Source organism: Erpetoichthys calabaricus, chromosome 4 (genome assembly GCF_900747795.2).
Source record: "Erpetoichthys calabaricus chromosome 4, fErpCal1.3, whole genome shotgun sequence".
Taxonomy (NCBI): Eukaryota; Metazoa; Chordata; class Cladistia; order Polypteriformes; family Polypteridae; genus Erpetoichthys; species Erpetoichthys calabaricus.
Window position 1 is genome coordinate 288,742,025 of NC_041397.2, and position 14,725 is coordinate 288,756,749.

Genomic DNA, 14,725 nt, shown 5'->3' on the forward strand with positions numbered 1-14,725 from the left:
CCTCTGGGATTAACAAAACCGATTGCTCAGTTTGGATGGGTATCCAGCTTTAGGAAGAGTCATAGTTTTCCAAACTTCTTCCATTTAAGAATTACGGAGGTCACTATGCTCTTGTGAAATTTCAATGCTGCAGAAGTTTGTTCGTAGCCTTCCCCAGATCTTTGCCTCAAAAAAATCCTGTCTCTAAGCTCTTCAACCTCATGGCTTGATTTTTGCTCAACTGTAGAACTTTCTGTAGACAAGTATGTGCCTTACCTAGACATGTCCAGTCAAGTAAATTAACCACCAGTGTACCCCAAACTAGGTGTAGAAACATCTCAACCATGATCAACAGAATGGGATGACGTTGAGGTAAATGTCAAGTGTCAAAACTGAGGATCCAAATACTCGTGCAACTGTGATATTTCAGCTTTTTATTTTTAATAACTTTGCCAAGCTTCCTAAAGTCCTGTTTTTGCTTTGTCGTTCTGGGGTGTTGAGTGTTGTTTGATGTACAGTGGGACCTCGGTTTGCGAGTAACTTGGTTTACGAGTGTTTTGCAAGGCGAGCTAAAATTTTTAATAAATTTTGACTTGATAAACGAGCGAGGTCTTGCAATACGAGTAGTATGTATATGCTTTGTCTGCTGAGTGTCATGTGATCACAACTGAGCTGATGGTTCTTCTCTCTCTCTCGCTACGGGATTGTGGGCAATCATCTCCTATTCTCCGTCTGAGTCGGCGTGCCTCACTTATATAGTCAACATCCGTACGAGTGTATACTGTTTACTACACCATTGTGATTGTGTGTGTGTGTGCTGTGACGTGCGAGTCCCCGTGTTGCACCAAGAAACACGAAGCTGAGTCTCAGTACTCAGCAACACCAGCTTTATTCAGCTTGAAACAGCAACAGTACGGTTATTTATTGTAGCGGGATCTGCTGCTCTCCTATACACAGACACAGCAGTCAGACAGGGTCGAGGCCAAGTAGTACTGTGCCCAGCGCATTTATAATGTTCCTTGTTCCTTGTATCACCCATCGACAGCAGGTGCTTATAGCATGTCCGCGATCTTTTCGGATTCGCTTTTACGGCGAACTGCTACAGCGCTGGAAGACTGCGATTGCTTTGGGATGCTCTTCTGCGTGTCGTCCCATTGGGAGGAATCCCACAAGGGTTTAGAAACTCACTCACACCAGCCATGATTCTTTTCAAAGGTAAAGTGCAGGTTAATTTGTTTTATGTATTTTTACTTTATATTTTGTATTAATCATTTTTATATGAATAGTTTTGGGTTGTGGAACGAATCATCTGAGTTTCCATTATTTCTTATGGGGAAATTCACTTTGATATACGAGTGCTTTGGACTGCGAGCACATTTCCAGAATGAATTATGCTCGCAAACCGAGGTTCCACTGTATTTGGGTTTTCCTTAGGGTCTTTTCAGTTAACGTTTCAGGAAAGTGCCTGGAGTAGGGCGTACATCAGGTAAGCTGCTTTGTGCTTCCCTCACATAAGATGACGTCCTGTCTTTTAATACAGTTTCGTTTATGCTGTCATTGGAGAGTGGCACCATGTTGCATGTTACTCAGATGTCCATACAAGTGTTTCAGGGTGCTCTCTACACATAACCAAGCCACTGCTACTATAAGGTGGACATCGCAGAGGCTTACAAAATCAAGATGTGTTGCTCTGGGTTACAGATTTGGTTGGTATCTCCATGTAGGTTTGGTGGCTTGACCTTGGTGTTTTCTGTGCTTCACCTTCTGTCACTGAGCATCGTGACATGAGCACTGTTTGTGATCACGTAAAGCAATGAGCAGGGACATCAAGTCAAGGGGCTGCAAGAACTGTTTTCTCTGATGGAGAAAGAAATATACTGAAGTGTTTTTGTGTGTTTCGTTTACTTCGTGCTCAAATGTTAAAGCTCAAGTTCGCAGTCTGCTTAGTTTAATTCATGATAGTACCAGGTAAATGTGGAAGCAGGAATCATTATTTATATAATGCAATGAATTTTAATATGATTATCTATTTTGTGTATTAATAATACAGGAGCTCTCACGCATTAAAGCCAACACTGGTAATCTCTTACACACATGTCCTCTGAAACCCACTTAATCCAATGCTGGGTCACAGGGGCCTTCATAATCTCTTCTGTTCCATAATTCTGTTTACTGTAAGGGTGAACAAATTAAAAGTGCGTGAAGCGAGCACTTTACTGAGATGAGGCAGGCCAAGAATTTATAATATGTGTGTTTTGTGTATCCTAAATATATAATATTGGGCAGCATAGAAGATAGCACTGTTAACTGGTTGAACCAACGTCATGGGTTGATGTCCCATACTCAAGTCATTAGACATTAGTCTTCATTTTTTGTCTTTCATCCACAAAACACTGATGCTATTTAAACCCCTAAAAAAAAACACAGACTTTTGAAAACTCTCTCCAGAGTTGCCTGCTTCTGAAAGTGCCACACCACATTGTACTGTTGACTCGTGGAAATGCAGAGTTTTGAAAACGAAAACTGGAATTGCTTTCTGATTGGTTTGTGCTTTATACGTTGCCCTTTCCTGATTGGATCTTACTCATTACATCTGCTTGTCTCTATTTTCTTCTTACAACGTAAAATTTAATTGTAATTATTACCTTGAAAATTATGGGTGGCACGGTGGCGCACTGGTAGCACTTCTGCCTTGCTGTAAGGAGACTCCGATTTGTGTCCTCGGCCCTCCTGCATGGAGTGTGAATGTTCTGCCCGTGTGCGTGGGTTTCCTGTGGGGGCTCCAGATTCCTCCCACAGTCCAAAGACATGCAGTTCAGGTGAACTGGCCCTAGTGTGTGCTTTGTCTGTGGGTGTGTGTCCTGTAGCTGGACTAGCACTCTGTCCAGGGTAAGTTCCCTGCCCTATATTAGCTGGGATTGGCTCCAGCAGACCCCTGTTCAGGACAAAGCGGGTTAGAAAAATGATTGACTGACCTTCAGAATTTTGTCCGTGCTGGCTGGTCATCTTATCCTGTTGTTTGCACCTTGTAGAACCATAAATTGTACGTACTTGCACTGCCATGACTTTCTGTCTGTTTTCTAAGCTGGTTGCTTGCTTTACAATCGTGTGTTACTCTCAGTGACAAATCCATCCCATCATTACTCAACAATCTTTTGTATTTTTTATTTGTTTTGCTTTTCGGATTCATTGCTCTCTGTGTGGAAATGCTCATTACAGTAATCCCTCGCTATATCGCGCTTCGCCTTTCGCGGCTTCACTCCATCGCGGATTTTATATGTAAGCATATTTAAATATATATCGCGGATTTTTTGCTGGTTCGCGGATTTCTGCGGACAATGGGTCTTTTAATTTCTGGTACATGCTTCCTCAGTTGGTTTGCCCAGTTGATTTCATACAAGGGACGCTATTGGCAGATGGCTCAGAAGCTACCCAACTTACTTTTCTCTCTGTCTTGCGCTGACTTTCTCTGATCCTGACGTAGGGGGATTGAGCAGGGGGGCTGTTCGCACACCTAGACGATACGGACGCTCGTCTAAAAATGCTGAAAGATTATCTTCACGTTGCTATCTTTTGTGCAGCTGCTTCCTGAAACGACATGCTGCACGGTGTTTCGCATACTTAAAAGCTCAAAGGGCACGTATTGATTTTTGATTGAAAAACAAACTCTGTCTCTCTCTATCTCTCTCTCTCTCTGCTCCTGACGGAGGGGGTGTGAGCTGCCGCCTTCAACAGCTTTATGCCGCGGTGCTTCGCATACTTAAAAACCAAACAGCCCTATTGATTTCTTTTCTTTCTCTCTATCTCTCTGACAGTCTGTACTCCTGACGCGCACTCCTTTGAAGAGGAAGATATGTTTGAATTCTTTTAATTGTGAGACGGAACTGTCATCTCTGTCTTGTCATGGAGCACAGTTTAAACTTTTGAAAAAGAGACAAATGTTTGTTTGCAGTGTTTGAATAACGTTCCTGTCTCTCTACAACCTCCTGTGTTTCTGCGCAAATCTCTGACCCAAGCATGACAATATAAAAATAACCATATAAACATATGGTTTCTACTTCGCGGATTTTCTTATTTCGCGGGTGGCTCTGGAACGCAACCCCCGCGATGGAGGAGGGATTACTGTATACGTGTTGTCAGTTGTTTCAGTGTGGCTGTTGTGGACTAAGCCCCAGACACAGACAGGAGGACATGTTTTTCACACCACCACACGTTTATTTACAGTCTACTATTGACAACTTAAGTGCCACACAACCACAATCTCCCCCAAAGTCCAGGCCTCACACTCTTGCCTTGTCTCTTCAGGCCGCCTCCACTCCTCGCCATCCAGCTTTATCCTTCTTCCACCCGACTCAAGCACTCAACGACGGGAGGCGGCCCCCTTTATAGTCACCCGGATGTGAAACAGGTGATTCCCGGCAATCTTCCACCGACATGCCCCAGTGTGGCGGAAGTGCCGGCTGCATCCCCAGAAGCACTCCGGGTGTCCCTGCTCCTCTTCCCCCCAGCACTTCCGAGTGTGGGGTCCAGGGCCCCCAAGGCACTGGGGCGCCCCCTGGCGGTGACCACGGGTCCCCATAGGGTTGAGCTTCAAAGCTCTGTACCCGAGGTCCCCATAGCAACCAGGGCGGTCGCCCCCACGTGGTCTGAGGAAGGCATAAGCCCTCTTCCGGTCTTCCTGGGCATCCTGGCCGGGTCGCCCCCCCAGCCACCTGCGACACTGTAAACAACATGAAAATGCTAATGTGTACAGAGATTGTTTTCATTTAAAAATATGAAAATTTACTAGTGTGGATGTAACCTAAGGGATGAGTGTGATACCCGGGTGGCCCACAGCTGGCACACTCCCCCTTAATCTAGAACATCGATAGTCAACAGTGGGACGAACCAATGACGAGTAAAGCAGATAAGTGAGACTCAGATTCATGGCAGTCGATTAAAACAGAAAATGAAAAACTGCAGTAAATAGAGCATAAACAAAATGAACATGTCAACAAATAAATCCACAAACTTGTGGCATAAAATCAGTTGTGTGTCCAATAAATAAATCAATACATAGTTCCATTAAGTAAGTTTAAATCCCATTATCAGAAAGTAAAACATCGTTAACTTCTTTTCTCATAGGAAGATCTCACAGTTGCAGCCTGTCACACCTAGAAGAGGATCCAAGCTGTGGCCACCTGCAGTTCCCAAAGTGTCTTGCCCTTCTCTGGACAACACTGCATTTGAACCCAAACCAAACCCCCCCCCCCCCCCCCCAAACACAGCCCATTGCATTCCCAAATCCCGTAGCTGGATCTGAGCTGCCAGTCCATGGTCGTCACAGCTCCCTGGGCAGCTTGGCCCTCTAACAGATGCCTCTGGGCCTGAGCCCCGCTCTTTCTCCTCGCTCTGGTGAGCTTTCCTTCTCTCATCTGCTCCACTGTTCGATGGATGAGAGCGCAATTTCCACACAGGCTCCACACTCAGCCTTCGACCCTGATCTTCCTCACCGTAGGTCAAGGTCTGCCTCTCCTTCACTCCCTTTCCTTTCCACAAAACCAAAAGCCAAACAGCTCTGCCCCCTTTTGCGCTAACGTGCTTCCTTTTAAATGAGCCAAACTGCACTCGTTGCCTGCTGATTAGCGGGCTGCAAAACAATCGTCACTTTATCAAGCCAACGCATGGGCTGAAATGGTTTACAAATAAAATCTAAGAATAAGTCAATTATAACACCCCGTCTTATCACAATCGGGAGAAAAGACACAGTTGAGAGGCAGGCACAAAATGTAACTGGAAAATATTACAAATGTATATATATAATAAGACAGTCAGAACCTAAAAGGAGAGCAAAATAATTATTTTATACCATGAGACCAAAAACGAGAATTCTATTTAGAAGCACAAAGTGTTTTGGGAAATCTGCAGTCTCGGACAATAAAAGGTCATTGGGCACAACTTTATACTTCATCACTCACCATGATATTTCTGGGTTATTACTGAGACAACAAATAAAAGAAATGGCGGCACCCATGAAAAGCAATGAAACAATGCAATTTATTTTTCAGCATCTTCAGTAAGTACTGTACCTAAAAACATGTACAGGTTGAACTTAATTGCCATAATTAAAAGCCCTAAGTGGGTGAAATTAAAAAAATATCTCTTATAAGACCAGGAAAAAACAAATATACAACATCCTGTGGGAGGTACCCCGCTTTTCCATTCGTTGATTGCCAATTCCTAATTGTCCCTTTGTCATTGTGAAGAGGTCCTGTGATGGACTGATACCCCTTTCAAGTCTGGGTCATGCCTTCTCCATGAGTCTGCAAGGTAGACTGCACTGGAACATAGGATGTTTAAAAATAATAAAGTATAAAATAACAAACAGAACACTTTTAAATCCACTTAATCCAATTCAGCATCACAAGGGGCTAGGGCCTATCTCAGCAGCAGTAGACACAAGTCAGGAGAATGCCAGCAGTCACACACTCACCCACATAGAACCAGTCTGGAGTTACCGGTCACCTTGCGCCCTGTGTTGGCTGGCATTAGCTCCAGCAGACCCCGTGACCTTTTGTTAGGATATAGCGGGTTGGAAAATGACTGACTGACTGACAGTCAGCCACACTGGCATTTTTTTCAGGCTATGAGAGAAAAATTGTTGTACAGTACTTGAAGAAAATTGTAATGCAAGGCTCAATCTAAGTAAGAATATGGAAAAGTCGATTCAATTAAATCCATTTAATTAAATCCAGAGTTGATGGAGCCTACCCCAGCAGAACTGCCAGGGCCACCAACACACCCAAACTCAGGCTGATTTGGGACCACCAGTTACACTAATTTGCTCATCATTAGGAATATGAGAAGAAACCCAGAGTGCCCAGGAGAATGCCCAAAGAGAAAGCACAAATTCCACCCAGACGATGGCCAGGCATGGGGTTTGAACACAGCATGGCAGGTCTGTGAGGCAAGAGTGCTGCCCACAGTGCCACAATGCCAGGTCAATATTTTCTTATTAATCACCCTTGTAGAAGAAAAAGAGAGTAGATATTTGGGGTCTCAAGTGGGAAAATCTGTTTAACCTTCAATCAAAAAGTTGGAAAAACAAGTAGTTGACACTACATGTGTGACTTCCAGTGCTTGGCCTTCTTACCGGATGCCAACTTCCTGATTTGAACAGGATTTTAAATGCTGGTGCTGAAGAGGGTGAAGTTGGAGGCGGGACCAATGTGACATCAGGGGTTTCTCCTCCCTTCTAAGGGCAGAGAAGTAAAAATGGGTTGACAGCATCCATTCTCTTCCCTTGTGCACCCACAAAACTGAACCCTGTAAAAGACTTACTAAGGCCCACCATACATACTGTATATATATTCATAATATATTAATGGTGGTCTTAAGTCCAAATTTCAAATGGCTTCTGCTTCAGATCAGGATTTTGGGCCCATAGTAAAGACACCATTTGAGCACTTCCTGCAAGATGTGTGCCGGACGCATTAAATTGTAATTGACACCCAGGATATTCCAACAGGACGCAGATGGCTGCTGAGTGCGCAGAGACTCTCTGTGAAGAGTGAGCAACTGCTGCTGGTGGAAGTGATGTCTGTTTAGCCCCGCATCCAGACTGTTCCAAGACGTGATGAGATCGGCATACCATATTATTGAATTATTACCATATTACTAATGCGGCAGCTCTCAGACATTAAAGTCCACTTTCACAGTTTCTTCTTTTCTAAGCCCACATGTTAATGCGTTCCATTAATGACAAAGCAGTGCGAGATATTCCTCATACTGACATATACAATTTTCACATTACTAATGCTGCCGCTGTTGCACATTGAAGCCCACGCTCTCAGCCTCTTTTGTTCCTTAATTGTGTTTGCTTAAAATGTGACAAATTATGACAGTGCCAAGACAATAAATTTATATTAAGAATTAGAATTCCAATATGAATTTCTTTAGTTATTTGTATAGTCGGGTACCAGTGTTAATAGCATTGCTACCTCTTGAACTTGACCCCTGCTTTGTTTCCCAGATGGGATGCCTTCGGTGTGGCATTTGCCTGATCTCCCACAATTCATGTGGATTTCCTCCAAGGCTTACAACGTTTCACTGCTAACCAAATAAGGGTAATTTCCGGAGGATGGGTCTGCCTAAGGGGTTGCCAACCAGGATCCTGAGCTGTTTCATTGTGTGGTGGGCACGGCAAGGTTCTGTACCAGTACATGCTCCTCAACCTGACCTGACCTGTACTACCTTGAATTCAAGCTCTTTTGAACCTGAAACTGGTGTCTGTGCAGTTGTGTCCCCTACAGGTCACACTATGGATGCTAAACATGAGGATCACAATATTCCACTGATCATTAGGGCTTTTTGTACTCGATACGTTCTTGGAGGTCTTATGACACATTTTGTAAATACCAGTACATGCGCCCCATCCTGACTTGACCTGTCCTGATAGAAGCACAAATAAATCAAAATTTTAAAATCAGGATAGCAGGCCTAATAGGTTTTAATCTATAACTATTATAGTTAGTTCCATAAACCAAAAGCAAAATGCAGATGTGACAATTAATACCAATACAACCTGGATGTTCCTGTGGTTCTGAAAGCAGACGAAGATCAGCTACACATTCTGTATGCATATGTCGATTCTTAGTAGTTACATAAAGTCTCTGGTCAAGTCATCATTTGGTATACTGTATCAATCCACGAGGTGAAATTGTCTTTTCGTTTGACCTTTTGGGGTCAGAGATCAGGGTTAGCCATTGGACCAATTTTCAGTTTAAGGGTCTTGCTCAAGGGCCCAAGAGTTAACAGGATTTGAATCGGCAACCTTCCAGGTACCAGCACAAATGCTTAGGCCTCAGATCCACCACTCCACCTAATCCATGGTCGTCTCTTTCTAGGCACTTCTATCTGTAGTCCGGTTGTCATCTCTGTGTTCTGTGTGTGTGTGTCTCTTGTCTCACAATGTCACTAGCTAGCTCTTCAGATGACTTTCTGTTGTCCTCACTGAGGCTCATAAATCCTGCCTTAAATTCTCCAAGCTCTCTTCCTGAAGGGGGAAGCAAAATTCATTATTCTAGTCATCCTGTCCCCCTTCCATATATCCATAAATGGTCTACACACTAATTACAAGCCCCTACCCCGTCCTAATCACAAATTTCACATCATGAGTCAGCATTTAATAGAATCTCCTAAAGTGAGTTGAACACCGCAACACTAAAGTAAACCATGTCTCCTACACCGTAGAGTATACAGGACACTTACTTGTTACAAAATGGTTATTTTCTCTAATAACATCCAATTCAAATTTAGCATCTCTCCATTATAAAAAAAAAAATCCTGCGACAGTACAAGACTTTTTTCATGCAAGGAGACGTGATCTTTGGAAGAGAGACACTTTCACGTCCCGCGAGACGGTCAAGTCACGTCATGCAACCTTTGGAAGCAAGTCCCTTGATACATATGCAGAGCAGGTTAGAGATAATGGAAGTAGGAAAATTCGAAAGTCTCACAAAAATGAGAGTAAACATCACATTAGCACAAACAAATGGAAAATATTACTTGGTGAAATAACAGAACAGCGAAAAGACATCGAACAGCGTTTGAGGATGTCTGGGAGAGAAGAGAGACAAGGCAGTGAGACAAAAGGACAGTTGTGTACAGGCTTTTAAACACAGATCACGTGGCATGGCAGCAGCAGCAAGCCAGCAGCTGATCGAGCAAAGAGGAGATAAAAAAAAACTGTATTTGTTTGCCATTGTATCACTGTTTAAGAGCGGTCACGTCCCCTTTGGGTGCAGTCAGACCCCCTTTTCACAACTGTGCGTAGTGCTGGTGGGGAGGGAAAGGGGTTGGCGAGCTAAGCAAGCAGGGGGCAAAGCCCTCTAGTATTCTTAAAAGAGACAAAACATACAATTATAACAAAGCTAATGATGCTAAATACACAACATTAACAAACACACAAGTGCACTTTGTGTAATCCTTTCTTGTTTGAAATTTTTAATATCAGAGTATTTTTAATCCCCATGATAGATAGATATGATAGGGCTGTTGATGATCCCACTTTGATCTCTGCAGAAACATTCTGACTAACAACAAAATACGACGTTTTAGTTTGCTAACAATGTTGGTTTCCCATTTAAAGTGCTTCGAGGAAAATTTGCTTGATCGATCGACCCCAACTTGTCCTTACTCTTCAAATTCTGGTTTGCCTTTACAATTTCTGACATTCACAAAATAAATTAATGAAGTAATTAAAAAGGAATAGGCTCTTTAACTTTCAAACGGATGTTCTTATTAGTCAAAATGTTCCCCACATCTATGCTCATGTTGGTCTCCTTTTCTGAAATCTCTGTAATGAAAGTTCAATTTTTTTATTCTAATTTTCATTTATTTTAGGCATAAAAATGAATTTCACAAAATTAGGCAACTTTGTAAAATTGCTTTTTAAAGAATAAGATAAAGAGAAACGGGAGCAAACAATGAGGAGCACAGCAACACTGGAGGACCTTAGAGGCAAACTGAATGAAAAGGAGGCGATGAGGCAGTATGGGCAGGGTGCCTCCTTGGGTGGGCCTACCACTAGGGAAGGGGGGTGTAGTAGCGATTACTTCTCTCAAATGGGTTGAATTCTGGAAGAGGTTGTTATAGATAGGGTGGTCTAGTCAGTACAGCAGGAAGAAAGTGATGTGGTTCTCACCTTCATCTCCATGGCTTGGTGCATATTAATTTCACAATATTGCGCCTTCAGTGAAAAACCCTACAGTACATTTGGCATAAAGCAAAATGTTCCTCGTTATGAATACCTTGTGTGTGTACTGACATCCTGTTTCTGTTCAATATCTGCTGTATGTATATTTTCTGTATATTCTGCATGATGTTTCACTGTTTCTGTTTCAAAATTATGTTTTGTGCTTATGTCGTTTGTCTCTTTTCCTGGTATATGTGTAATTATTGTATACTGTGCTGAGCTCACCAGCGGAAGTGTGCTTGATAAGGAAAGACTGAATTGAAGAGCAGTGAGTAAACGGACCCTGCATTAAATTAACGGACACAATGTTTTAAGATGCTGAGCCCTGATTTTATGTGCCTATGCTTCAGCTCTTATGCAGACTGAACGAAGTCTTAGCAACATATTTTATATGCTTCTATCAATTTCAATTCATTTTACAAGAATTTGACAGGTTTGTTTATATATGTTATGTATAAGGTGTATGCATATGTATATTACGTGTATGTGTGTGTGTGTATATTTATATATACATACACACACACAGTCATATAAAAAAGTTTGGGAACCCCTCTTAATTCTTTGGATTTTTGTTTATCATTGGCTGAGCTTTCAAACTAGCAACTTCCTTTTAATATGTGACATGCCTTATGGAAACAGTAGGATTTCAGCAGTGACATTAAGTTTATTGGATTAACAGAAAATATGCAATATGCATCATAACAAAATTAGACAGGTGCATACATTTGGGCACCCGAACAGAGATATTACATCAATACTTAGGTGAGCCTCCTTTTCAAATATAACAGCCTCTAGACGCTGTCCTCCTATAGCCTTTGATGAGTGTCTGGATTCTGGATGGAGGTATTTCTGACCATTCTTCCATACAAAATCTCTCCAGTTCAGTTAAATGTGATGGCTGCCGAGCATGGACAGCCTGCTTCAAATCATCCCATAGATTTTCGATGATATTCAAGTCAGCGGACTGTGATGGCCATTCCAGAATGTCGTACTTCTCCCTCTGCATGAATGCCTTTTTAGATTTCGAACTGTGTTTTAGGTCATTGTCTTGTTGGAATATCCAACCCCTGTGTAACTTCAACTTTGTGACTGATGCTTGAACATTATCCTGAAGAATTTGTTGATATTAGGTTGAATTCATCTGACCCACGACTTTAACAAGGGCCCCAGTCCCTGAACTAGCCACACAGCCCCACAGCATGATGGGACCTCCACCAAATTTGACAGTAGGTAGCAGGTGTTTTTCTTGGAATGCGGTGTTCTTCTTCCGCCATGCAAAGCGATTTTTCTTATGACCAAATAACTCAATTTTTGTCTCATCAGTCCAAAGCACTTTGTTCCGAAATGAATCTGGCTTGTCTAAATGAGCATTTGCATACAACAAGCGACTCTGTTTGTGGCGTGAGTGCAGTAAGGGCTTCTTTCTCATCACCCTGCCATACAGATGTTCTTTGTGCAAATTGTGCTGAATTGTAGAACGATGTACAGATACACCATCTGTAGCAAGATGTTCTTGCAGGTCTTTGGAGGTGATCTGTGGGTTGCCTGTAACCATTCTCACAATCCTGCGCATATGTCGCTCCTGTATTTTTCTTGGCCTGCCAGACCTGCTGGGTTTTACAGCAACTGTGCCTGTGGCCTTCCATTTCCCGATTCCATTCCTTACAGTCGAAACTGACAGTTTAAACCTCTGAGATCGCTTTTTGTAGCCTTCCCCTAAACCAGGAGACTGAACAATCTTTGTTTTCAGATCTGTTGAGAGTTGCTTTGAGGATCCCATGCTGTCACTCTTCAGAGGAGAGTCAAAGGGAAGCACAACTTGACACACAATTGACCACCTTATATACCTTTATATCTCATGATTGGACACACCTGTCTATGAAGTTCAAGGGTTTATGAGCTAATCCAACCAATTTGGTGTTGCAGTGACATGCATTCAAATCATCACAATGACACAGCCACGTTTTCACATTTGATTTAATTTCATACAACTAAATACTGCTTCACTAAAAATCTTTGTTCAGAAAACACCGCAGTACTCAGATGTTCCTAGGAAATGAAAGACATACTACAATCTTTTTTGTTGAAAGTAGAGTCAATTATTATGCAGGCTGAGAGGGGTTCCCAAACTTTTTCATATGACTGTATATACTGTATATTTATACAGGGTGAGTCCAAATTATGTTAACATTTGAATGGCGGAAACAATTTATTCACAGAACATACTTCATATGTGCGAGATGATTTATAGGAATGTATCAACCTGTTTGCCATCATGTTCAACACACAAAAACCAACAAGCAATGGTACCATTTAAAGTCCGGACACACAACTGATGATACCACAGTCCATATTCTGTCCTTCAGGTCATTGATATCACGAACTTTCCTGCTACACACGTGCTCCTTCACCATACCCCATAACCACAAATCACAGGGTGTTATATCAGGGGAGTGTGGAGGCCATGGCAATGCTCCACCATGACCTGGAATATAAAAATAATCCATTAGTGTTAACATAATTTTGACTCACCCTATATTGTATATCATACATATATTTGTACACACACATATACTGTATATGCATGTACACTAACAGTCAAATGTTTTAAAATGCCTCCATGTTTTAAGTTTTTATTGAAGTTTAAGTTCAGTGAAATACCTGAAATTGTACAAAGGCAAGTGATAAACTGCCAGTGGTTAAAAAAAGTTTAGCTTACCAAAAACTGAAAAATATTGTGATGGAGTTACACAAACACTGATCAAGTAATAGATTGACAAACAATTCACAGGTTTCCTTCAGCAATGGAAGTTGATTGAGCCTTGAATGTCATGTACACAAGCAGTGTTCAAATAAGCGGTGTGTTGCTACACCCTTTAAAGCTTTATTTGGACAATATTGCAATGCACTTAGCTATCATAATGGCAATTTTCAAAAAAAAAAAAAACTGACAGGGCATTATTACCTTTAAAGGTGTAGGTCTCTCCTGTAGCGAAATTGCAAACAATGCCAAGGTGTCCGTGAGTAGATTTTCTTACACCATGAAAAGGAACTTAGAAACTGGAGGAAAGTCTGTCAGGAACAGGGCTGGCAGACCCAAAATCACAGCAGAATCTGAAGAAATGTTTCTGAGAGTCAACAGCTTCCATGATAGGCGCTTCATAGGACAAGAGCATTAAGTATGAAACTGCATTATTTTTCAATGTTTGATAACCTTTTTTTTTTCTTTTTTCAAAATCTACAGCTTGCTGCTGCATACCTTTGTACTATTTCAGGGTGTTCACTGGACTTCAAATTTCAATAAAAAAATGGAAAAATGTGGGGTGCAAATACTTTTGGCCAGCAGTATATAAATATAAATAAATATTTATTTACTGTATACTGCATACAAACACACACACACATATATATATATTCTGTATATATATATATATATGTACTGTATGTATGTATAGATAGATATGCATATATATATATATATATATGTGTGTGTGTGTGTGTGTACAGATAGATATATATAATGTGTGATACAAATGCCAAATGATACAAAGAGTACACAACACATGTTTCGCCTCATCAGGTGTACGCACCTTTGCTTCCCCTTACGAGGATCAAACCTCAGACGTCAGACCCGAGGCAAAGCCTGTGACGTTGCACCACAGTGGCTGGTTTGCTTACTGGACAGGGTGAAGATTGGAGTATTACATTCATAGGTAGTAACGGTGTGTACACCTGATGAGCCCCAATTAGGGTGAAACACGTGTCGTGTACTCCTTGTATTATTTGTCAGGTACTGCATGACATATCTAGGAGCTGCTTTTCACAACTGAGAGGACATGGCGGATGTTTGCTGACTGGCCAACCAACCACGAGTGTTACCTGGTAGGTAACCACCTAATAATCAGTTTAGGATCCAAACCAATTAATATATATTTATATATACATATACACACACATATATGTATGTAAATGCTGTATATGTACATATGTACTTCATACCATGTATAATGA